Genomic DNA, 27,575 nt, shown 5'->3' with positions numbered 1-27,575 from the left:
TGTCTTTGTCAAGTAGCTGTCTGTTAGTCACTCACTCTACAGCAGGAAACGACACTTCAAAATAAAAGCTTGTGCCAGAAATTCACTGTACTTCAAAAATAAAGTGTGTTTTTTACAAACTTGACACGTTTGCGAGTCACTTGCAGCCCATTCAGAACGGACCCGCGACCCAACAGTTGGGAACCAGTGTTCTAGATAACTCTGTTTGGTCCCATATTGTGATGTGTTTGACAAATGACCCTTCCTTGTTTTATAGCTTTAGTGTACGTGAATGACATCAGCTGACAGGAAGTAGAAATGGACTCAAGCTGTTGCCTAGTGATGCAGTTCCAGGCAAACAATATATAAAGATAGAAAGTGCTGCTACAGTGCTGTCACAGTCATTCTCTCAGCAGCAATGACAGTGCAGAGACAGAGAAAGTGCAGATATGGAAGACCCGGAGACACCGACCAATCAGAGCAGACTGGGGTTTTCTGGGGGAGCTCTTAAAGAGACAGGCGCTAAAACGAAGCTTTTCAGACAGAGGGTGACTACACATATATTCAGGCAGACAGTACGAGGACATTAAGTGTTTATTTTAAGATTAAAGCCTTTGAACATGTTCTAGTCGACACCCAAAATACAAGAATGAATGTGAAAATGTATGAGAAATATGGGACCTTTAAGGCTCTATGGTAGCCTGATATGACACAATGACCATCTCAAGTAGGGCAATACACACGTCCCAAAACTCAAACAACCCGCCCAATCCGTGTTTTATAAGGTCCTGGATATCCCTGCAAAAACAATCCTTTTTCCCCTCTATAGAAAATGTATAGTGAGTAAAACAATGTGAAAGTGCGATGGTGAAATGGAGCCGATGATTCATCAGTGTAGGAGGATTATAAAGATGAGTGCCTGGACAGAGAGCTGCAGGGTTTGTCTGCTGGAAGCAGGGAGGATGTGGTGGTTAAAATGTGGAGATAAGAGCAGGGTCAGCATTACATTCCCCCTCACACCCAGAGGCCTGATGGGAACTGTGTGTGGAAACGCAAACATTTCTCAGCCGGCAGCTGTGAGGTGAGAACAGAGGAGTGTTTTCAGGCGTTAAAGCATCACTGATAAATTAACATAAGTTTTAAGTCTATTATGATTTTTCCAACAATAAATGATCTACCTTCATACATTCATTCTGTTTGATCACACTCATCCCCAACTTTTCAGTGTTTGGCATCATTCACTCTCTGCAGACTCTTCCTCCTCCTCCTCCTCCTGCTGCTGCTCTCCGCTGCCTGAATCTCCGCCTCTCACTCAGACTCGAGGAGCAGGGAGCGCTTCATATATTTCCCAGTGCAGCCGTGAGGGTGGAGACAGTCTCACAGTACAGGTGGATCCTAAAAATGCATTGTCACTTTTACTTTGATTTACTCAGTGTCACAGCAGGGAAGAAAATATCAAGTTCTCCATTGCGAAAATAAACCATTTACCGTCTTTCTGACCCTGCAGGCTCCCGTATGTACCACACAGTCTGACTTCAACTATTTATTTATTTCCACCAAAGATATATTTTGAATTATGCTGATGAACCAATAGAAACACAACAACACAGTTTATTATTCCCTGTTACAGTGTCATGAAGATATTGTTTTTTATTTTGACCTCAAATGGCTTTTACAAATGAGAAAAGAATGAGAAAAAATAAACAGATATTTGCTTTGAAGTGATGCTTAAAATCAGTTTAAACTATATATCATGAAATAGGATCAAAAAAATAAAAACGTTTTAAATGAATGAAGTTTTTTTGTATATTTTTGTTTATTTTGGTTGTTTTAAAACAAACAAACAGTAATTATTAAATGAATTATTAATTACACATATCTGTATTGCCTGCATCTTTTTCTCATAGACTTTACTAGACTAGACATTATGAAAGAGATGTCTGAGCATCACAATCAGAGGTGTAGCACCAGATTCTGGGCCCAGTGGCCATAAACCTGTACAACTCCTCTGTCAGAGTGTCAGCCGCTCTGAGTCAGTAGACTGGCATCTGGACTTTATTCACCCTCTGAATTTATAATTAATAAGTATCCCCTGGGTGCAATTATTCAACTGCTGCAATATTTTTCAGTGTACAACTTAATCATGCACATCATGAGTAAGTATTTGTAGTACATATGTTTACTTTATTCTATTCATGTTCATTCTATTGATGTATATATATATTGTAGTTACATTTTCACACTTGCAGCCTCAGCACAGTGACGATATATATTCTATTTTTGATATTTTCATATCTTAAGTACAGTGTTTTTAATTTTATTTTTTATTTTAATGTACATTTTCATTTCTGTTTTATCTTATTTTATTGCTTTGTATTTACATACTTCTATTTCATACTCTTATTCTTACTTATGATAATTCTCTGTTCTTTACATCAGAGTGACTGTAACAGATCACAGTTTTTCTGCAGGATCAATAAAGTATCTCTGATTCTGATAAGACTTACAAAGTCAGTTTGCTTTCTTCTCCGTTTCTTACCTTCTTTCTTTTCTTTATTTGGGACCCAATTTCCTGTTCTTGGGGAAAGACATGACAGTGTGCGCTGGTGCTCCAACAGTCACTCATTTGGCTCTAGTTGCGTTTTAAGAGGAATCCTAGTGGCAGGGGCGGACTAAACTATTTTGCACCTTTTGGGGGTGAAAGGGGCCTCAGACAGCTCCCATTATTTTTTTTTGTAAGTTTGGTCTATAAACTGATTATTCAGCCACTTTTAATTTAGCTATGTCACTAATTACTTTAAAAAAAAAAAAGCGAACCAAACTAAACGTTTCATTCCAGGCTTTTGGAGGGCCCCAATTTTGCCCCACTACAACCCCAAAATCACTCATATCTGGATTTAATCCATTCAGTCTAATAACATTTCTAAAGTCTAGAGGAGCTGCATGAGTACATCATTTTTGTCCCTATTCAAATGTTCAGGGGGCTAAACCACAAGTTAACTGTTGGGCTGGTGTAAGTCTCCGGTGGGCTCTTCCTGTGGGACCATGATGTGGACGATGCAATGATTTCATACCACAGATATCAAGCTCTTTTTTGCTTTATCTTTTCTGCATCAAGTATCTAGTTTTTGGGCTGAGTGTATACAATTTGGCACCAGAATTAACAGTGCCTCAAAGATGGCGCTCATTCTCTGTTGGGTGGTGAGGCGCCGCCCTGCCGGTGCTGCAGGGTGCATGAACCGAGCGCACCAGGCGCTGCAGTCCGGGCCGTGGTGAGGCAGAGCAGAGCGGAGCTGGGGGGCGGGGGGAGGAAGAGGAGGAGGAGGATTGGTGGATTTCAGGACTCTGTGCTCCTGCGTTGTTTTTGCTCCGAGCACTCAGCAGTCCGTCCGTCCGTCCTTCACTCCGAGCGGGACTCCTCTGCGCTTCTCCCGGCCTACAGGTGAGTGTGAGCCCGGTCCGACCCGGAGCCGGTCCGCTCTGTGCTGGTTCCTGCTGCCTGTTTCATTTCCCACCAGCCTCTGCACGGATTTGTTTCATTGTCGCCAGAGAAGCATCCACATCCACGACGGCTGTGTGTGCATGTGTGTGTGTGGCGGGGATGAGCGTCCCTTATCGCGGGATAGAGGCAGCTTGTCTCGGGTTAATTGTTTAAACCTTCAATTAAACCTGCAGAACCACCCCCGTGGCGCAGCAGCGGGTTGTGGCGCAAACACACGCCGAGCAGCGACTCTCTTCTCCCGGCTGTGTGTCTCTGCTTTCCCCCTGCTTCTCCATCGTGTTGTTGAACTTGTGTTGATGTGTGTTTGTGTGTGTGTGTTTTGGCTTAAGTGCGCCAGAGCTGCTGCTGGTTGTTGTTGTTTTGTTGAACTCTGCAGGTCTCTGTATCCTGCAGCTCTCTGTGTTTCAGAACTGATGGAGGTCTTTTTTTGTAATCTCCCTGATGGAGATGGAGGTGATGGTGTTTGGGATGGTGGTGCAGGCGTGGTCGCCTCTGCTGACCTCACCCCCAGAGCCAAAAACACTAGAATATTCCCATAATGCTCCTCTGATATTCCTACAGGGACTCTCAGTCTCTGCAGTGACCTTCTCTGTACTTTATGGTGTATTTGATCTCTCCTGCTGTCACTGTATCACTCCTGTGATGACCTCAAACTGCATTTGTGCTGAATAATTGTACATTTATTCACATTTTGTGGAATATAGTTATATTTTTGCAGTCTTAAATGATCCCAGGATGATTCTGGACTCTTCCTGTAGTTGTAAATACAGAGATTATTGTGATTTTTGTGCAGTTTTCGGTAGTTTTATATTTTTAACTCACACACGGAGTTGTTAATAATATCCTCGCAGTGATTTTGCAGATTTTCAAAGTGTTTTCAGGACACTGTAGTTGTTCTGTGACAGCAGAAACGCTGCTGCTTTGAGGCGTTTATTTTTTTTTTGCGCAGACCCTGTTTCAAATCCTGTAGAGCAATTATGTAATCAGATACAGGCTGGACTGCTGCTTTCTCTCCTCCTCCCTCCCCTTCTCCATTTCTTTCCCCTCTCCTCCTTTCTTTCTGTCACCTCCTGTTGTCGTTCCACCCTGATTTTCTACCCTTCTCCTTCTTCTTTCCTCATAATGTTGCCTCCTATCACCCTCTGACTGCTCCCTTCTTTCTCCTCCACGTATCTTCTTTCTCACCTCAGATTTTCCCTCATCATCGTTTCCTTCCTCCCCCACCCGTCCTCCTTATTTCTTTGATGCAGCAACTGGGGAGCATTTGGCAACTTGTTGACTGAAGCCTTTAAGATGTCACAGGAAGGTGTCAGGTTGTTCTCATGTTCCACAGCTCCTCCTGCTTTAATCCTTTTGGGTGTAAATCAGTTTTTAGAAAGAAATCATTTGGATTGTTAAGAAGTTGAACTCCATGAAACCATCATATCAGTGTTGGATTTCATGCCCTGCCCCCACAGGGAGGTCAGAGGTCAGGATTCAGAGCTCAAGGACACTGTTGGAGGAGGTGAAAGTCAATCTGTCAATCCCAGTCTTTGTTTTATCTGTAAAATCATCTCTGAGACAATGTGAAAGTGTGATGGTGAGCTGTAAGATCTGCTCTTTGCAATATCCTTCTTCTCCTAATCTCAAAACATTACTTGGAAAGCGTTCCTAAGTTTCTCTTGCAGGTTTAAACAAGTTGTCAAAGTAAAGCTGCACAATTCTGCACCACCATGAGTCACAAGTTTCACCAAACTTGTAAATGACTGCTATCTTAAAAGCCCAGACACACCAAACTGACTTCAGAGAACTAGCGGCAGTGAAGGCCCCCTGCTGCATTGCCTGACATCGCTGTGTCTTGGCCAAAAAGCATGTGAACCCTCCGCAAAGACTAGAGCTGATGGCCAACCACTAGTACATTCTGCACCTGCGTGAGAGGAAATAACTCCTCACATCAGCAAACAGTGATAGTCTGTACATGACATTCAAAAAGGGATACCAGAAGTCCATCTGAGTTAGCCAGTTAGCACATTAACAACACAAATCAGTGTTGAAAGAACAAAACATATTTACTGTGCACCAGTGAACAGTAACACAAACCATCAAGGAGCGTATCTGCGAAAGAGCTCAATGGCTAAAGAAAAATCATCTTAACTTCCGTAACCAGTTTGTTTTGGTCTCACTCCCTCTTAACTTTAGCTCTTTGTTTACTTTCCTCAATTCAGTTTCTGTTTATGTGTACTGAGCTGAACTGACCATCAGAGTGATTTCATTCACCGATGGGCTCCACCGCCACTGACACCGTTTCAACATGCTCAAATGGCTTTAAAAAAACGATAGAGTCCGACATTACAGGACGCACTGCACTAACTAGGGCGATGCTTACCGACGGCTGATCGTCAGCTTGGTGTGTCAGGGCTTTAAAAGTTAACATGGGGTATGTCACCTTACGTCTGCTAAGACTGGGCATTGTTTTAAACTTCTTCATACTGCTGAGGGATACCTGAGCTTTTGTGGAAATGCCAAAACTTTTTGACACTTAACTTTAAAAAAGTAGTCTGGGGCGACCTCTAGCTCACCTGATACAGTAGGCGCCACATACAGGCTGCAGCGGCCTGGGTTTGATTCTGACCTGTGACCCTTTGCTGTGTGTCATCCCCCCTCTTTCTCCTGCCTTTCCTGTCTATCTTAGTTGTCCTATTAATTAAGACAAAAATCGTAGTCCACGATTTAATGTTGCACTTCTGTAACGTTGTCAGACTCCTGATGGACACAGCAGAACCACAGATATCATCCTTTTTTTAATCCAACACATCCTCTTCTCTAGTAAAAACCTGGCACCTACACTGTCCATAATGCAACTTGACTGCCTACAGTTCAGCCTGAGATTGGGGTGTGTTATGCTAGTAGCAGCTAATGTAGCCTGGAGCCTCTCGCCTGCAGCAGTGGTGAGTGGCGAGCTACACAGGAAGCATCTTTATATCCAGACCAGCACTGTACTTTTCTAAAAACAGTCTAGTTTCCATGTGACGTTCGCTGACGTCGTCAGAACGCAGACCTGCTGCTTGTGTTTATAGGCTCTTAAAATAAAATGGAGCGAAGCCAGAATTAGATGGAAAATAGAACAGGGTGCAGCGGGGTTTATGGGAAATGTGGTTTTAATTTAAAGGAACATAGAATTTGGTACGCAGCATCTTTAAAAAACATTTTCTGGACCTGTTTCCTCTGATTTTAGGTGTGGCTTCATCTGAAGCTGGGAGCTAATAATTAGGTTTATGCATCTGATCATATCCGTCGGTGTGTCAGGTTCACTCTGCAGGTTTGATGTTGATGAAGATGTTTTGCTCACAAATGATCTGCAGGGACGTTTTAAATGAATTGACTCTCCTGCAGGAAACATGCATGCCGGGTGCACTTTGGCTCAAAGTCAGACTTTTTTTTTCTCTTTCCCTTTCACTAAGACCTCAGCGGCGGTGATGATGATGATGATGCAGGTTTGTCTCGGCTCGGCTCGGGTGGCGTGATGCAGAGGGAGATTTGAGCTGTAAATCATCTGCTGTGCTGCAGCGTCTCAAATAGCAGGCGGCAGAGTCCTGAGCTCTCAACTATATCATTTTAATACCAGGCTAATATTAAACTGAACTGCTCATGTCGCATTTCATCAGCGCTCTGAACGAGAGGAGGCTGTGAAGGAATACACGGAGGACTTCAGATGAATACTGGCTGATTACATAACCAAACTCTTACAGAGACACTGGAAGATGCTGTGTGAAACCTGGACATGCACTTTAAGACTAAGTTTATGTTTCTAAAAGCTAGAAACCTGCTCTGTAACATTTTGATTTACCTGAGTATTGAGCCTCAACTGTGTCTGTAGTCAATAACTGTAAGCTGGTAGAAACTGTCTGGTCAGATTGGTAATCTTGCCTTTTTATTCTTTGATCAGTTCCTAATTGAATTCATAATTTCACCAGTTTTAGGCTGTATTCTATTGGGATGAGGTTCTTGTACAGTTGCTTTAGTTTGGAAAATGTTTCACATTTGAGAATTTTGGCTTCATTAGTTAAAAAAGAAACAGTTTTGTACCACACATTGATCTCAAAATATCTGTAAATGAATTGGATGATCAGGGCTGCGTTCAGCTCTGACAAAATGAAGCAGAATGTTTATTTAAATGAAAATGGTAGTAAATTGAACACCTTGTTGTGTTATGCAGGTGCACTGCCTTTCAGTGCAGTGGGGGTTCAATTTAAATCAACACAAAGAGGTGTTATTGGCATGGCAAACACACCTCTACATGAGCCTGGTCTCACTCCAAAGTCGTCAAAATCTGGCGCTTGGGCAGTGACTAGCAGAGTCAGAAATCAACAATAAAAGGCGTCCTTTAATGTCGGCATGATGCGCGGCCAGTTGCCGTTACAGTTTATTGGTGCCCGGCAGCGTCAGGGGAGAAACGCGGCAGGACAACCACAAAAGGCAGCAAAAGTCAGAGTGGGGCAGGTGGGAGGTGTGGTGGTTTGTGGTGGCCCAACAAACACCGACTTTCACCCAGGAGAGCAGTGTTTGCTTCCTGTAAGATTCTAAAGCCAAACCCTGTTCTTTTTTCCTAAATCCAACTACGTGTTTTTGTTGTTGAAGGAAAAGAAACGTCAATTTGCAGTGTTGCCAGCATGCCAGCTCATGCATTTAAAGTCTTTCTCTTCTTCCTCACACCAGTTTAAGATTAAGATTTCACTTTATAATCAGAAAGAAATTCTGAAATTTGTCTTGTGTCCAGGGACGTTGACTTTTCCACATGAATACAAAACCAACATTCAACCAAACGACCAAAGCGATACTACCACTGTTACAAATCACATCAAACATCCCAAAAAGTACATTCAGTGCATCAATTTATCACAGTTTGTTTTCCTGACTCTCTTTCATCCTCTCTGTGTCAGTTTCTGTGTCGCATTTAGTTTTCCTTTCTCTTTGGAGCTTGTTCCACTTCTCTTGTAAACACGTCTGTGAGTGTGTGGCTGTATTAATTAGTGCAGAACACTGTTGACAGAGTGTATGTCTCAGTCTGGCTGTTTGCTGAACGAGGACGAGGACGGTGGTCCGGCTTGATTGTGGGGACAGGGAGGAGGAGCGGCTGCAGTCATGTGAACAGAAACACCATAAAGAACAGGAACCTTTGAAACATGTCTTTGATCCACCTCTGTGTACAGACGGAGTCAGTGTCTTTGTAACAGACTGAAGAGAACCGCAGAGCCAGAGCACATTTTGTCCAGTCATGGTGTGACAGAGGGCGATCAGAGGGATGTTTTCAGTGGTGCACCAGCTATTTGTTGTCTTTGAGTCCACGGGGAAAGAGAGGAAGAGGATTTTGGAAATGTTTTTGAGTTCTGATCTTTTGTTTTGTCCGACCAACAGTCCGAAAACCAAAACTATTGCGTTTACAATCATATAACACAAAAGAAAGCAGCACATCCTCACAGTGCAGAGAAGCTAAATCTGACTTAAATCATTAACCCATTAGCAAATTTGGCGTTGGTAATTTTTCTGATGATTGATTGATTGATTGAGAAAATAATTGCTGATATTTTATGCACTGTCAGAGTCCAGTCACTCTCAATCCTGAATTCGATTTGTCTGTTTGTTGCATTCTGTATTTAGATATTCTTCTTTAAAATGAAAAGTTTTCAAAAATAATCACAAAGCTCAGAGAAAAAAACTTAAAGCAGATGTTGTGAATGGTGACGTTTTAGGTTTTCACATATTGCAATGTGATTGTTTCGTGTTTAAAAAGAAAATCTAAATATCTAACTCCTAGTGTTGTTTCAGCTTTTACGTCTTTCACCTAAGTTTCTCTTAAAGGTTTACTGTGTAACATTTAGGGGGATTTAGTGGCATCTAGTGGTGAGGACTGCAGATTGCAACCAGCTGACACGTCTTAGGGTTAGAATTCCCGAAGTGTTCATGGTTCATGAGGTTTTTACCAGGAGCCAAATTATCAGAGGTCTCTTCCTCTTCAAAACAAACGGACCAGGTGATTTAAAACGGTAAAAACACTGAATAAAGCAGTTTCATTTTTCAAATCAGTGTTTCTCTGACGATGTTCGGCGCATTGGAAACTTGCCGCTACCCCAGCAACTGAATGGATGCTCACCTGTTTTCTCTGATAGCTTAAGATCCAGAAGTTCAGGAGGTTTTTACCAGTAGCCAAATTATCCACAGAGGTCTCTTTCTCTCCAAAACAAACCAACCAGGGGTCTCATTTATAAAACAATGTGTAGGATCCATGCTAAAAATGAACTTAGGAACAAAAGCCAAAAATGGCGTGCGTCAAAAAATACTTGACAAATTTCTACAATCAGGCTTCCACCTCACCATCTGCGTCTCCAATTTCCTATTTCCAAAATGTTCGTAAGCATGGGTCAAAGTTTCTCCCATCAAGTTCATTTTTATACATCCCACTTTCAGCCCTCGTTTTGTGCGTATGCAGTGTTTATAAATGAGACCCCAGGTGATAAAAACTGTTAAAATCACTGGATAAAATGTCACAGAAAAAAAAAATCAGTGCTTTTTCGACATTGCTTGTCGTGGAGACGCTGCGAACTACAGTGGTGGACCCAAAAATGTGAACGGCCCTTTCTAGAGCCAGTGTTTGGTTTGACCATTCTGGGCTACTGTAGAAACAAACAAACAACATGGCAGGAAGAGGACCTGCTCCCTATATAGATATAAACAGCTCATTCTCAGGTTAAGAAAACACGACAATTTTTATTTTCAGGTGTTTATACTCGAAAGAAAACATACTTATTATGTTATATTCCATTTCTGCCGATATACCCCCCTAAATCACGCTGGTCCCTTAAATCACCAGCTCCTGTTTGGCTTGTGACCTCTTAAAATGAAGTCATGTCCTCTTGTTGTGATCCCTCATCTCAGTTTATGGTCTCAGTGTGAGCAGGTAATAAAATTTCCTTCTATTCTTTGCAGATTGTTTTTATTTGAAGGACTTTTGAGACATGAGCCAGGAAAGTGTCTCGGCTTTTCTGCATTTTCTTCTTTTCTTTTCTTTTCTTTCTTAAATCATCATGTGACCCCTCAGATTCATCTTAAGACCCCTTGACTGGTTTGTAGGTGAAGAAAACCCAGAAATAAGTAAAGTGAGATAAGTTTGGCACAATGAGGATGTTGCAGGAGTTGATAAAATTCATGAGATTCAGGTGAAAGATAAATCTTTCCTTATTGATTATTATGTTTTATTCAGGCTTGGAGGTTTCTGGTGTGTTCAGAGTAAAATGAAAAGTTTCAGGCAGAATCCAAAGAAAGTAGGCGTCACAGCCCCGCCCACATGGTTTGATTGACATGTGATTTGATAATGAGGGGTTAATGATGAAGGCTGAATTCACAAACTGAAGATGTGGTGTTTTGTCCCTTTAAGACACAGAGCTGTGCGGCGAGTTGTATTTTCAGAAACGAGGCCAGTCGACTGTGTTTCTGTCCTTTTTCTTGTCCTGCAGTCCCTCCCTTCTTCCCTCTCACACATTTATTTCTCCTTACCTTCATCCCTCCTTCCCTCTTTCTCTGGTCACCTCTACTGTCTCTCCTCCTTTCCTCACCTTACACCCCTGTCCTCCTTTTACTCTGATATTTTATCATATTTTTTATCCCACTGCTCTCCTTTGCTTGTCTCTTAAACTGCCTTAAACTAATCTCTTCTTCCAGCCCTGTTTCTCCTCCTCATGTCCTTTCATCCCTCGTTCCGCTCATATTCTGTACGTACATTTCCTTAACTCACATCATGAAGCAGCTTTTAAACGTATATTTCCAACTGCAGTCAATCAAAGCGTTGTTTGAAAATTGAATAAATAAAATGAGAAACTGAAATAATGTTGCTGAAAATGTTTCAGGGATTTTACTTAAAAAGCAGAGAGCTTCATCTGCATCCCTCCGTCGTGGATTTGAAGCTTAAACTTTAAGCTGAAAGAGTTTGGATGAAAGGAGGAGGAGAAAACTTCATCTTGAGGCCCAAGGATAAGGAGGGAGGTGAGGGAGGGAGTGATGGATGAAGGGAGGGGAGGAAGGAGGGAGGGGGACGTGTGTGGGAGAGGAGAGGAAAGCCAGGCGGGAGCTGGTCCAACGGGAGGAGGAGAAGAGAAAGGAGGGGGTAGTGGAAGTGTGGGAGCTGAAAGAGAGAAAACAGAAGGAGGTGGGAGGAGGGATACGAGGAGAGCTGAAACTAAACCAGGTGCCAAAATTAGCACCGCTGAAGAAGGGGAGAAAAGAGGATGATGGGAGGTTTGTATCGGAGGAGGTGCGATCATGTAGTTGTGATAAAGGGATGAAGGATGAGAGAAGGGGTGGTAGAGGAGGTCCAGGAGGTGAAGGTGAAGAGAAAACGAGGACATGAGTTAACATACCAGCTGAGAAATATTCCCAGGAAGGAGGTAAGAGGAGAGAGAGGGAGGAATGTTCTGGAAAGTGTCCAGCAGATAGGAAGTGGAACAGTGCGACAGAGAGGAGGGTATGAAGGAGCAAGAGAAGAGGAGGAGGAGGAGGAGGAGGAGATTTTTTCCCAGTGGCAGAGCTTCAGCCAAATATAGAGACGTCTGATGGAGACGACCACCTTCAGCAAAACACTGCAGATTTTATGAACTGCAATCAATCAGAGTCCAGATTGACGGCTCATACACGTATACCATCCACTCACACTCCCTTTCCACCAACATAGAACTGTTCCCACACCTGCTTTTGAAAGGTTCGGAGCATTTCGACCAAAAATAAAGTGGTTCAGAACCCCAAAAAGTTGGTTCACAGCTGGAACCAAAGCATCACAGGCGTTCCTTGACCTGAGGTGCAAACCATGGCGGCATCAGTGGGCGTGTCATATTCTTCAGGTTGGAAAGAGGAAAATGAGAAGTCAAGTAAAATCATTAGAAAAAAGCGTGCAGTGGTCTCATTAGTAGCTGGTCCATGCAGGTTGTTCAGGTAAAGACAAATATCTGTTAGATAGCACCAAGTTTCCAAGAATCCTGAACGTAACCATTTAAAGAACCAGAGCTTATTTGGTGGAGAAGAGGTCATTACTGGATTATTCTGCAGCTTTTGACCGCATCATTAAGTCCTCATCAGCAGACCAAGTTTCTCCGTTGTTTTAGGTGATCAAACCTTCCTTTATTCTAAATGTGTTTAGTAGGGGTGTAATGATACATTGATCTGATATATGGATTAAATGATCAGCGATCCAGTATCAACCACGCAAAGTGAAAACACTGATGCATATCATCATCTTTAAGATACGCCTTTATTGTAAAATTCTCATAGGACGTGTGTGTCACCATTTCCGTCCAAGCACACCTCCTTCCTAAACAATCAGTGCTAGCTGAGGACAAAGAGGATACTGAGTGATATTGTCTTATATCGATCGCAGACCCCAGAATCAAATTAAAATCGTATTGTGGCAGATTTTGTTATATCAGCAAATATCGTATCGTCTTTATAAAGATTGCGTATTGACATAATGAGGCCTGAAAGAGGCGTACGCCACTTCCTACGCCGAAGTTGTGATCTATAAAAACAGACTTGATGGGAGAAACTTTGACCCATGCTTACGAACATTATGTTAACGGGACATTGGTGACGCAGATGGTGAGGTGGAAGCCTGGTTGTAGAAATTTTCGTATACTTTTTGGCGCATGACCTTTTTGGCTTTTGTCTGTACTTACATTTTTAGTATGGATCCGACGCAGTGTTTTATAAATGAGACCCCTGGTGTTTAGGACTTCTTGTCCATGGTTGCTTAAAAGCAAAGCTGTTACTTTGAAGCTTTTGTGCAAAGCAATCTTCAAAGCTTTCACAGTAAAGCATTAGCATTGATACAAAGCTTTAATATCAACGTGGAGGGAAGATTCAGAGCCTTTTTACACCTGAAGGTCTCAACTACGATTCTTGTTTTTGAGCTGGTTAGTTTTAGTTTCACACCGCAATGATGTGAATGCACTAAACTCGATGATGTACCTACATTCTGTTGTCTTTGTCTGTGTGAGCTGCAGCTGCCGGTACCTGACGTTGATTGGTTAGACGCTTCTCCTGTCCTCTTATATCTTCACTCACATCCTCTTGCAAATTAATTTCAGTTTTCTCCAGCTGACAATTTATAAAATTGTTGGACCAAATATAGAGCCCTGTTCCCCCTGCACCAAAAACCCACAAACATCTGGCTTTTGAATTAACGGGAAGGGCTACCATGTTTAATTTTGTTGCGTTGTTTTCCCCTTTTCGGTTCTGACGACAGCCTGCCACAACTTCCTGTAATTTGTTTGAAAGTCTGAACCATCCAAAGAAATGGTTTCACACTAGAAACGAACCGAGCCAGGTTCACTTTGATCTTGACTGAAACCTGCTCCTGAGGTTGGGCTGTTTGGTCTGCACCGTGGGTCGGGCAAGTTTCACTCTAAAATTTTGGTTTGGGTCAAACTGAGAAGTCTGAAAGTCAGGAACAAATGACAAAGGTGTGAAAGGGCCCTCTGAGAATCTTAACATCAGTGTGATGAAGTATCCTAACCTGTATTAAAGTAAGTGGATTAGCCAAAAACAGACGCTCCCATTTGGGCATTTTATCTGTTCATCTATTAATAGTTTCTCAAGTGTGAAAAGTCAACTCACAGCAAGAACCCCTTTTAATCGCTTACTCTTTATTACGTGAAGCATGAACTGCAGGATGAACTAGAGAAATTCAGAGTACACACAACACACACACACACACACACACACACACACACACACACACACACACACACACTTAGATATCAGTGAAGCATGGCATGTTTGAACTGTCTATTTGTGATTCTGCTTCTTGTCATTCTTGCATGTGTGTGTTTACATAGCTGGGTTACGTCGGGGTGAACAGGTTTACCCTCAGCAGGGGTCAAACACACACACACACACACACACACACACTGTGTCTTTCCTCCCTACATCGAGCTTCATCAATCATCCCTGCAGTGTTGAAAGCTGCTCCGGTGCTTCCACTGAAACTCACATCAAGACTTTGAGATGTCAGATGTTGAGGAATCAACAAGAGCGGCTTCGCTCTCTCTCTGTACGCGTCATGACATCATAGATGCAGTTTCTTTTATAAGGTTTCAGAAAGCCAAACTGATCATGAAAGCTACTTAGCTCATAAATGTTCATGTAAATTTCCACCCAAGTAAGAAAAAAGACCACATAAGCTGCAGTTACACACCCATGATATCTCATGAATAAGATATGTGAACAAAGTGTTTATAAAGACTCGGCACTAATTTGCAGCAGGAAGTATTTTCCATCTGCATGTTTCCAAAAAGGCGTCCAGCTCAGATTTCAGATTTGTCGGTTTATTTCCCGATAGATGCAGGCGGCTGCTGAGGCCGAGCAGATGGAAAAATCAGGGTGTTTCTATCAGGCCAGAAAATATGACTTTAGGGAAGATCTTGTTTGACTTTCTCTAATTCCTCTTTGGCTTCTAACACTCTCCTAATGATCAGTTCAGTCTGATCTGAACACTCTGCAGTCGGAGCTGCTGCCTAATTAGTTTTACAGACGTTAGATGAGACAGCAAAACCTCCCAGAAAGAGGTGGAGAGGAAGGTACAGAGGACTGAAACCATCAGGTTAGAGAATTGATTGTAGTTATTACTGAGGGGAAACCTGTGAGTTTAATTTGTGGATTACAGTACAGTACAGTACACTAGTGAAACATGTCTGTCATGGTTTACCACAGGTCCACAGTGAAGTCTTGGTGTCTTGTTTTGTCCAAACAGTGATAGATATTCATTATTACTTTGTTATGAAACAGAGATAAGCAGCAAATCATGTGAATGTCTGGAGCTCACACCGAGCCAGTGATGGCCCATTGGTGAGCATCTGTCGCTGTCTGTAGTTTTTGCGGTGTGTCTTGCACTATCGGCCCTTTCCGGCTTTTTCTTCCAATTCAGGATGTTGAGTCTAGGTCAGAGCCTGTTGGTGATGGAATCCCTCTGATTGGCAATTCAGCTTAGTAAATGAGAAGAGAAAGGGAAGTGAGGAAAGCAAACAAACGGCTTAAGTCAAGAGAGTATGAAACCGAAAACAACTTATAACAACTAGTGTCTTGAATCCGTCCTGTTGGTCTTCCGGTTTCCCTTTTTGGGTGACAAATACAGACTACGGCCGTCTGCTGTTATGGAGAGTTATTTCCTCTCATGCAGATGCAGAACGTGAGGGCTAGTTGGCCTTTGGCTGTAGACGTTGCCGTACGTTCAAGTGCAAGTTTTCGGCTGCTAGGTAATCCAATAGTCGGCCTTTGTCACCAATTATTTGATGTATGTTTGGTGTGTCCTTCACTCCATGTGCAGAGACAAGATGCAAGCAGAGTTTCTGAAAAAAGCTCTTGTGGTTGAAAATTAATTACTAATTGCTGCAGAATAACTGCTTCATCAAAACGAGGGCTGCAACTAATGATAACTGTCATCATTGTGTCCTTTACAGACTAGTTCTTAATTAATTGTTTGGTCTATAAAACACAAAGGTTCATGTTTTCTTTGTCTTATTTGATGGTAAATCAAAAAATTTTTGAATTTTGGATTGTTGAGTGGACAAAAAGGAATTTTTTTTAATTGTCAGATTAATTAATGATAAAAATAGTAATGAGTTGCACCTTCATTTGAAAGAGACAAATGGCAAATCCTCACAGTGGAGAATGGCTGACATGTTGTCATAATAATCGACTCCGATGATCAATTACCAAAAAAGTATTTTTTAGTTGATCGTCCAATTGATTAATCAACTCATTATTTTGGCTGTAATCAAACTACTCTCAGTGTACTGTGTCTTCTAAATACACACAGTCAGTGCTGTTATTAACAGTCACATCCATTCACTTAACACACTGAGACATGTGTGTTTTGGACGGTGATAGTAATGTGACGTATTGTCCACATGTGTTTACTTTAAATGATTAGTTGGGACACTCACACACACACACACACGCACACACTCACAGAGTGATGCTCTCCGCGTTGACCTTCAGCAGAACTCCATTTAATTTGATTTCCATGTAGCCAAAGGCGTTTCTCAGTGACACACACACACACACACACACACACACACACACACACACACACACTACGCTCACATTCCTGATAAATGAAATGTTTGAGGCTCCCAGATGTGGTCAGACGACACACCACCATCTGTAGTGTGTACTTGTCTGTGTGTGTGTGTGTGTATGTGTGTGTGTGTGTGTGTGTGTGTGGTTTGGTATCCTGAAACAGCAGAAGCAGAGTCATGTTGAGGTTGCTGGTTCAAATCCCAGGATGTACAGGGAAGGGGGGAGGGTCAGCAAACTCCCTCCAAACCTGCTTGGCATTATGGGAAATGAGTGAGAATGGAGTTTGATGAGAGCAGACACAAAATAGATCCAGTTTAAAGTGAATCAGGGGTAAAGTTGTGATTTTTAGGTTTTGTTTTAGCTGCATGTGTGTGTGTTTGTATAAATATATATATCGTACACACCCTGAGGCGTTGCTGTTAAAGCGAGGGTGGGGTCGACATGCAGAGACTGAGAGGAAATGAGTGCTTAGTTGAAACTGGGCCGCTGCCTCTGGACCTGCAGACTGTGTTCTCTCGTGATCTAAGGCTGTGTTCACATTGTACAACATGACTTCAAGTTATCTCCTGCATGTGATCTGAATCTGACAGAGACCCGGTGTATCAGCCTTCCCTTTCTGTTGTGACTGTCACCTCTGTGTTTGATTGCAACAGCATGTTCGAGGATACGAGTAGCTGCAAATCCAACATCGTTGTTCACGTTCTTTTTTGCCTACTTTGTGCGTGTCTGTGGAGGTCCAACAAGTTTCAACTTAAACAAAACTGCACATGGTGACACTAAAACAGATGTACTTCATTGTTAATGAAGATTGGACATTCATTCTTAAACTTGGAAACAGTAGTTGATGAAACAGTCTCACCAAAAGTTCCATTTAGTAGCTGATGTTAGAGCTGCTTTTGATAATCAGTCACATCGCCTCGGCCAGTTTGGGTCCAACTGACTGTATACATGCAGGAGTAATCCAACTATTGATGGCATTATCTGGGTGTGTTAATCCAACTTTGAGAAATTTGATTTTCAGTTGGACTAACATGTTAATATGTATTTTAAAAGTCTGGTTTTTGTCAGACTCAAACAATAAATCGATTTCCTCTAATGTCATGTAATTGTACTGAATGAGGTTGAAGAGCTCCTTACCCTCTGAGCAGAGGACGAGATCAGCCGCCATATAACACGGACGGTAAATGATTGTTTTTGCCATGTTGTTATTGTTAAGAAAGCGCTGCTGGAGCCTATGTTATATGTCAAACTAGAGGCCAGCACCGTTGTGTTTAACGCCACGCTCACTTCTCTGTGATTGGTTCACTCACGCTGCATGAAATCAGATTCTCTCATAAGCATTTCTGTGCATTACTCAGCCCTGAAAGTTTTTTTTTTCATCACAGAGGAGGTTTCCTGGAAATTCAGATCAAATTTTCAGCAGGGTTTGACTTCTGCTGCTCTTTTGCACTGTTACTATGACGATAGAGAGGATTACATCACTGACCTCCACCCCTCCCGTCTCTGGGGCAGAGGTGTAACACGACCCCTGGTGACATCATATACCACATTACTTTTGTCAGTGTGTGTGTGTGTGTGTGTGTGTGTGTGTGTGTGCGTTAAGCTGAGGCTGCTGGCACGGGATATTTTTATTTCAGTTCAGTCTACATGTTTCTTAAGATGAAATAATTATATTTTCTTACATATCAATGTTGATAATTAGGATAAATTAGACTATGCTGCAAAAACATTTTCTTGTGTTTCTCGTTGCGGATTTCAAACAGTCAAATGAGCTTTTATTTTGATAAGGTATGATTGAAAGTGTAGACGCTGATCACAACAGTCAAAACATTTAACACAGATAAATAATTGAAAGCAAAAGTGATCATTAATCACCATATGAAACCAAAACCAGACATTAATCACCATGTTGACTTTTGGGTGGTACTTTTAGCTTTTACTTAAAAAATGTGTTTTGCCTGCAGTCAGAAGAGAAACCAAAATAAAATAAGAGTTTTGTAGTGCAGGAAATTGTCGGCCTCTCTGCAACTTGGCAGAAATGACGTTTGAACAGAAAAAATAGATGTTTAAAAAAACCCAACTTGGTAGCATTCAAGTGTTTTTTTAGAATTTGATTGTCCACGTCATCAATGTTCGGTACAGCCTGAGAGTTGTGATTAATATTGATCGTGTTTGTATCAGATCCGTCGTTTCTTAAAACATTTTCCCCAAAACTTTCTCTGCAACTGTAAAATGTTTTCAATTGAGAGAATGTAGTCTTTCAAGTTTGACCCCAGATTGCTGACACTAAGTAAGACATGATATCTGTCAATAGATCGAAGTCTGTCGGTGCATCAAGAAAACAAATCTGAACTGAGCACAAATCATTGTCTATGAGCTGGTGGCTGCTTCAGATACACAGCTGCAGATACACTGTGTGTGTGTGTGCGCGCAGAGGGATGTTAAGGAGATTTACACCAGAGTATTTCTTACCCACAAATACCCGCTGACACACTTGGCATCATGGGAAATGAGTTTGATGACATTGGACAGGGAGGGGGAGGGGTCACATGTCCTTGACTGAGCGCACATTTATGAAGATCTGTACGCACACACACACACACACACACACACGCTGATATCTCACGGCTCAGATCACTGTCACAGTTCATGCCCTCCATGTTGTCTAGCTTTGATCATTTTCAGGCGATATTTAATGTATCTCACCAAATAACAGTAATTTAAAAATGTCAAACGTTGCTTTAAGGTTTTTGGTTGTCCTTCCAATCCAACCCATCGAAATTCTCAGAAAAATTCAACAACAATTCACTTAACTCCTTTCTCTGAAATATAAGATTAATACTTGAGTAAGCGCACGTTTTATTGAGTACGTCCAGCACAAAATGGCAGCTGCGTGGTTTAAGGTAAAGAAACAAATGAGGTTATGACAGGATACCTTTGAATTCCTGTCAGCATTAGCCTAGCGCATGCTAACAACGTGATAAATATGACATACTAAATAAGTGTTGGTATGCTAACATGCAAAATGTGACATGACACATCATCGACATGCCATCATGCAAAAGTTGTTGCATTTAAGCTGTTGTATTTCTCCAAATAGATACTACATTTCCCATGAACCTCGTTGGTTCCTCTTCCTGTTTGGTTCCTTGGTATGTTAGGAATTAGAGCATATCCAGGGGTACAGCAGTGTGTGACTGACAGACAGACAGACAGACAGACAGACAGACAGACAGACAGACAGGTGAGTCGGTGCGACAGGTGGGCGGTGGGTCTTGAACCTGCTCTGTTGAGGAATGTGTTTGATCCCACTTTAACACTCGGATCAGCAGGATACAGACACTGGAACAAAGAACTACAGTTACTGTGAACACACACACACACACACACACACACACACACACACACACACACACACACACACACACACACACACGTCCTGTGAAATAGATTAGATCTGACATCCCACAATGCACTGCAACATGAGCCGGGCAGGATTGTGGGCTGTAGAGAGAGGGAGAGAGAAAGTGTCAGCTGGCAGCTGGCCAGGGCGAGATGATGGGATGGATCGCCATGACGACACAGCCGACCCTCCAATCTGGACTGCGAGGAGCAGAGTGTTAGCGTGCTGTGTGTGTTTCTCTGTGTGTGTGTGTGTGTGTGTGTGTGTGTGTGTGTTGTGTCAGTGTTATTTTGGGACCCAAGCTGCCGGCAGATGAAGTGTTGAACAGATATTTTTCTGGATATTTTTGATCTGTTTCGAGCTGAAATTCAGTTTCTGTTTAGTTCAAATCAGAAAAGCTTTGTTGGCGTGAACGGTAAACTGAAGTTACTGCCAAGCAGAATTTAACAGTTTCTACTGCTGCGTCTATTAACGCTGCTGATACCTCACTACTAGATCTACTGCTGTTACTGTTACTGCATTTAATGCTGGTATTAGTTGTACTACGATAAATAAGTTACCACAATTAATCAATACACATCATGCCTCTCATGTCAAACAGAAGTGGATGTGAGCAGTAGAAAGAATGAGTTATAAATAATAAATAGGCAGTTAAGTATTGATTTTAGGATTATCTGTGAGGAGAACTAAGAGACAGTAAAGCTTTGTGAGAACGTTTTCTTAGATTGCACAAGGAAATCATTGTTATAGTTCAGTACTGTTTGTATAGTATTGAACATTAATAGTTTTTGACTGAAATGTAACTTGAATTTCAAAACGCTGTGCGAGTATCAAAGCATGGCATCGAGTGACTCAGATATCTGCAAATAACTTCCGGATTTAAATTTGTAAAAATAAGACGCAGCGTGATTGACTCACGATTAAACCTTGAAGACTGGGTGCTGGATCCTTCATGTGAGTGAAAATTAAACAAAGTGCGTGACTTTGCGTGATTTAAATCTGGACATGATGCTAGCTATGGTACTTAATTTAGGCAAATGAGCATGAAACAGAAATGAACCAAATGATTCAGTGAGAAAATTTTATGTAATTTATTAAACGATAATGATGAAAACAAAATCTGTAGGAAAATACGTGTTCAAGCTAGTGTGTTACTTTGGCTAGGGCTACAACAAGCTATTATTTTAATTAGCGACGAATCTGCCGAACATTTTCTCTATGAATCATTTTGTCTATGAAATGCCAAAAAATAGTGAAAGAGGATAAGAGGTGAACTGAACAAGGCTCTTGGATGAGAGGGAAATGTGCTCAAGAAACTCAAGCAAGTCCAGTTGCCTACAATACAGCACTAAGGATGTTTGATTAACACATTTAGGACTTCCTTGATGAGGGCTGGTCAGGTGAGTGGATGCGAGTGAAAGCAAACTGTCTTGTTATATTTGTGAGACCCAGTGCTGGGAACGCACAGGAACGCAGCCGGTTTTGTCTGAAGTATTTTGGAAAAACGATAGACAACACTAAAACTATATGAATTAACCAACTTTTCACTTTCACCGCACTTGGCGCTCTGCTGCACCGTCTGTGCCGACGAGAGTACGCTCTGCCGTGAGATTGAGAGTAAGAGACACAGCTCCAGATCTAGAAAAACCAAAATGTAGTGGCAGATGCTGATGTTGTGGTGATGTGCCACAAATAAATGAACATGTGGGAAACCCTGGGAGTTGCCCAAACTTTCTTAGTTTGAGACTTAATACAAAATTTGGCCAACAGAATACAAAACCAAGAGATACGTCTCCAGACAAGCTTAGCGAGGCTTCAGGAGCACCACGGTTAACTCCATGATCCAGCTGGTGTGCTCCTGGGAACCAGGCGGTTTACTGGTGGATGGAATGGAGGGGAGGATGAACTTGTTTAAGGGTAAAACCGCAAATGATGGGCTTTTTGGCTTGTTGTATTTTCGCAGCATAATGATTAGGGTCATGTCCACATATTGCATGATAAGTCGATGATGTACTTATCGTGACAGGCCTGTATGGAACAAACCATCCCCACAGCTGGTCGACTGTGAGTGATACCACTTCATGCCAGTGTTGGGAGAGCATGTATATCAAAGCCATTTCCTTTAGCACTGAAATGTCCTCACTCTTTATCAGTCTGTTTCTCTGAAGAGTAACTTGAGATTGAGACAGCTGATGAATTAATTTGTGTTGCCAAAAACAGGTTTAATGTCACGTAACTGTAACTTACAGGCTGGTCGGCTCAGGATTGAAGGTGAGGCATTGAACTGTGATATTTTTTGTTCCTTTTGTGGGAGTTTTTGAAGACAAAAATGACAGAAATGTTTGACTCTTAAGTCCAAAAGGGAAACATTTTGTGAGATATTGTTGTGAGGACAGTCCAAGGTTGAAACTGTAGAACAAAAACATCCATTAGTGCAGATCACCAATCATACAAGCAAGCAAAAACAAAGGAGGGGCGAAGGTTAGATGACAGATAGGGCAGATAAGAGAGATGAGACGAGGCGGAAAAGTTTGTAACAGAGAGTTAACATCTGCAGGGATGTTCAGATGGTCATCTGAAGGGTGGGTGTGGTGTGCAAAACACATCTGGTCCTGTGGGTCATGTGGTTTTGCAGGGTGTGTGTGTACGTGTGTCAGATTAGCTCTGGCCGTCATTGAAAAATATGACTGAAGAAAAGGAGGAGGAGGAAGAAAGGAAATGAAAGGACAAGGAAGCACAGAATGAGCCGAAGGGAAAAGGAGTGGAGAGGAAGAGGATGATGTGTTGATAAAGATGGAGGAGGGCGGGTGGAGAAGAGCGGAGAGGGTGGAGGAGAGAAATAAGGGTGGAGCAAAGAGCGGATAATTAAAGGAAAAAAGGGAAATGAGGGAGGATAAAGGGAAGGAGTCTTAATTTTCGTTTCTCTTTTCTAATATTTTCTACTCTCCCTCCTCCTCCATGCCTCCCTCCATTTCACTCCCCCCCTCTTTTCTTCCTCCCCCACTCCTCTTGGCGCTGACCCAGCCGCTCCACCCTCCTCCTCTGTGATCCGTCCTGCTTCTATCAGAGTTTGGGAACAACCAGTTCTCTACAGATCCAGTCTCCAGAGACTGAACCCCCACCCAACACACACACACACACACACACACACACTTTTGCTTTTACTGCTCTGTAAAGCAGCGGTGGCCTCTGTCTACTCTCTCGCTGCCTTTCTCGGCTGCATGTTAACTAAACTCCACTGACCACATCAGACGCTTCACTCTGTAGAAATACTACAGCTTTATTTATCATCAGATTACAGTTGTAATTTCTTTTGGGGCGTTCAGGGTTCTTGCAGTGAAAGTCATCTTCATTCTTCCTCACTACAGACAAATTAAGGCGGGGACACATGTTCCGTCTGTTGAAAATTATGACTCTGATTTGGGCGTGAGTTGTATAGAGAATGTGAAGATATGTCACACTCTGTAGGACGGGGCGCCATCTTTGAGGCATATTATCTCTGTTACCAGAGTGTGGGCTACAAGTTTACAATGTCCGGGTATGTGAGTGGAGGCATTGCGTCAGGGTCTGTCATCCACCTTTCAGCTGCCAAGTCATTTGGATCTGTGTTGTTTAGCGTGAGTATTTTGTCCAAATACTGTTGCTTCACAACCATAGTGACACAGTAACACAGCTTGTCCTTTTAAGTTGGTACCCCTGTTCGAAGCATTCAACACGGCATTGAGTTTGAATTATAAAAGAATCTAATCTGATATGAACCTAAATAGGGTTTTATTATAGTTATGAAGGAGGACCACCTGATGTGAAACAAACACCACCTCCTCTAACGTCATAAACATTAATTCACTCCTAGGAAATGAAGCTTCACCACAAGATTTTTTTTCTGGTATGTCATGTTCTATGTCACAAATGTGCCGAGGGTTGCAGCAGTGTGAGGTTTTCACAGTACGATAACCGTCTCAGAAAAAGATTGCGGTATTAAAGAACTTATCTTATTATTTATCCTGTTATTAGTGACACGGTGGTGCAGTGGTGAGCATTGTTGCTTTACAGCAAGAGGGTTCTTGGTTTGAACCCTGGGGTGAGGGAGCCCTTCTGCGCCAGCGTGGCTCTTCTCTGGGTACTCTGGCTTCCTCCCTCAGTCCAAAGACATTCAGGTTTATTGGTGACTCTTTCACACCAGGATAGTCTGGGGGACTCGGATCGATTGGGCGGGGAATGCTGAAAAATTTCACACCTTCATTTGGTTCCGTTCACTTTCACACTGCACTTTTTAAAGCGTACCAAACGGCCTGGACAACGTGACGCAGTTACAACAGCTGCTCGTTTGGGGGCGGTATTGCCCGAAACAACCACTGACCAGGAAGAAAAAAAGCATGAGGAAGAAGAAAACCCGGCTCATTGATTGGCCAGGACGGAAAACGGAAATCCAATCCCCTTCAGCCGGCTTGATCACCACAAAAACACCAAACACCAAAAGTAGCTGTTAACTTGTATATCATGGTATACCTTGAAAAAGATATAGGCCGAACACTGCAACCCTGAACATGCCATGAAACATGATGGTAAACTGTAGAAAGCAGCATGGAGGCCAGTGAGAATGTCATAGTCGTTACTTCTGTTTTTCATCTGTTACTAAGTCAGTCTCTCTTTCAGATTAAGTGTTGACTAACCTTGCAATGATGTTTGAGCGTTGCTTGGACAGAGATGGACAGAATCTGTGGCTGAGACGACAAAGAGTCAAGTTAGTGTAACCTTTGCCACTGAAGACAAAAGTCAGATGTCAGATGAGACATCTGTGCACTTGCACAGCGCAGCAGCCAGTATAGTGAGGAGAGCAGCGGTGAGGGGAGTGGGGAGTGGGGAGTGGGGGAAGACTCCTTAAGGGATGCACCGAATATATTCGGCCGAATATTGCAAAAAAACACACATTCGGTATTCGGTGGAATAAGTGAAACGCAAGGCCGAATAATAGCGGCGTGTTTTGATAACGCAATCAAACAGCGTGCGGTGACGGACAGAGTAAAATGTCGGCAGTGTGGCGATAAACAGTAACGGCGAATCCCGCCGGTTGTGGGTTGAACAGGGGTCACAGACACGGACAGGAATACGTATTCCTGTCAAATACGGCGGCGCTTTATAACGGCTTACCGGCGAAGAAGTCTGGCTCCAGGTGAATAACTTGTTGTCATAACTGCCCAAAAGTACCTGAACAGCTGACCCGTGGCGGCACACAGTATGTGGCGTATCAGAGGAGAAACTTTAGGGACTGTTCGTTACTTATGGAGGGACTTGTCAGGGGAGGAGGGTGGCTGGTTGATTCTTATTTTATTAATTTATTTTATTTTGATCCCCCCTATGTTCATCACTTATTGATGCTGTTTTTGAAGTATGAATAAGTCAATAAGTAATTTATTTCATTGAAATATCATTGATGTATTATAGAAAAGTGATTTATCTTATATAAATGACAAAAGGCACATCTGCCTTATTTTCCTGATACTACTCAGAACCATGATACTTTCACTGGTATCGTACCGTGGGTCCCAATTGAGGGAAGTCTCTCACTCTCACCACCGCCCCCGGAAAAAATCCTAGAGGAAACACTGCAGTGGTTGTTACTGTTTTTTTTAATCCAATAGAAAAGGTCAGACTTGAGGCTTGAGAAAGAAAAACAAGACTTGCTACTTGACTTGTACTTTAAACACCATTGACTTGTGACTTCATTTTCAGCTCCTGTAGCTGTCCTGTCATATCTGCTGTTTAGTCAAATCAGATTGGAGCTTTGCAGTAAACACTCCTCCTCCTCAGAGAGACGGACGGGTCAGAAAGAATTCTGAAGAGTCCTCTTGACCTTCACTGTTTATCTCGAGTGCTTCGTTCCTCCTCCTGCTGTCTGATCCCTCCTTTCTTTCCTTCCTCCTCACATTCTTTCGCTCCATCTTTCCTCATGCATTCCCTCGCTAATATGTTTCATCTCCCTTCTTCCTCTCCTTCTTAAGCCCCTTTCATATGAACTTTAATCTCTTCTTCGTCTTCTCTGGTCTCATCCCTTTCTCATTTTCTATATTTGTACTCCTTAAACACTTGTAGTGCTTGTGAAGAGATGTATTCTGGGTAAAGCAGTCCTAATTGTGTTTGATTTAAACACTAGAGGGACATACTGTGACAAATCATGAAGTATTATGGTTTGTACTGGTCCTGCTGCAGTAAAACTGGTCTCTACTCATGTACTGATGTGTTCTGGTTTGTGTTGATAAAACTGGGTCTGGTCTTTGTTGGCTCTCGATCTGATTTGCTCTGCTCAGTGTCCTGTGTGTGTGTGTGTGTGTGTGTGTGTGAGTGATACAGATATGGTGCTCACTTCCTGATAAGCAGAGTAAAAAGGAGGTTATCTGCTCCCAGTGGAGGCACCATTAAACCCACTCCTCCTCCTTCATCACTGCTCCTCCTCTTCCATTTACCGGCTACAAAATGTCCGTCTCCTCCCTGTGTGTGAGTGTGTGTGTGTGTGTGAGAGTGTGTGTGTGTGTGTGTGTGTGTGTGTGTGTGTTCAGAGCTGCCGCCCACAGACGCCCACTCAGTGATCTGCATTACACTCGTTTCCAGTGAACAGGAAAGCTGTGAATTTCTCCCTCTTCATCTGTTACTATGAGGGTGTCCGTCATCTTCTGGTGTGTGTGGGTAAAATTGTCTCATGATGTATATTTCGGATGCACAGATCCAAGTTTTTCTCTCTTAATAGAGATTCTGATAACGAAACTCTTGAGTGTCTCCTGATACCAGTGTGCACAGGAAGCTTCAGTCCACTATCTCTAGGAGCTGCATCCATTTTAGACAATTGTGCATCTCTCAATTTGTTTTCAGTGCCATCGCTCATTGCCAGTACAGGAAGTAGTGTGTCCTTTATGTAGAGAGAGGATGTAAGGGTGTGGCAAGTTTGACTTTTATGTGTTTTTATAACTGCCGCCGTTTCCTAACCCTAATTGAATTGCAGTTGACGTGTACAGATTTGACTTAAAGTTAGACTTAAAGAAACGATGTGAGTGAATGTAATTTGGATTTTTGTGCTGAATCTTTTAAGTATCTGAATCTCTGCCAGTAGGGTTGGGGTGTTGCAGTCATCCCACAGCAAGAGGGTTCGGGGTTCAACCTGCTGGTCAGCCGAGGCAGCTGGGGTTTGCTTGATCTCTCAGTGTAAGCATGGGTTTTTGGGGGGTTTTCGGCTTCCTCTGACAGTCCAAAGACATGCAGATTAGAATTGGTGACTTAGAATTGCCTGTAGGTGTGAATGTGAGCATGAAGGGTTGTCTGTCTCTTCAGCCCTTTTTACACAGAGGTTGCACTATAGGGCTGCTACGACATCCCTTCTTTTACACTGCCTTTGCATTTTTACACAACACCAAACAACATCATCATGCAGCCTTGATTTTAAACAACATGCCGTCATCTTGGAAGCAAATGTGGTGTGATGGGTGTGATGTGTAACACAACAGTGTTGACCTCTAGTGTGACACAGGACATACTAGCGTTGGGCAGCACTTCCTAAACAATAACAATGGTGTTAACATGGCAATAACAATCATTTACGGT

General features: G+C 42.5%; 1 protein-coding gene across 1 annotated transcript in view; it reads left to right on the top strand.

Annotated features, from left to right (window-relative positions):
- The first annotated feature begins 3,284 nt into the window (after positions 1-3,284).
- The window catches only part of LOC126407261 (spectrin beta chain, non-erythrocytic 1), a 164,646-nt gene continuing 140,355 nt past the window's right edge, over positions 3,285-27,575 (top strand). The window contains exon 1 of the mRNA XM_050072025.1: positions 3,285-3,421. The gene's annotated coding sequence lies outside the window, so the exon portion shown is untranslated. The remainder of the gene's footprint in view (positions 3,422-27,575) is intronic.

The sequence above is a fragment of the Epinephelus moara genome, chromosome 19 (genome assembly GCF_006386435.1).
Source record: "Epinephelus moara isolate mb chromosome 19, YSFRI_EMoa_1.0, whole genome shotgun sequence".
In the NCBI taxonomy this organism is placed as follows: Eukaryota; Metazoa; Chordata; class Actinopteri; order Perciformes; family Serranidae; genus Epinephelus; species Epinephelus moara.
This window is presented reverse-complemented; position numbering and strand designations above follow the sequence as displayed.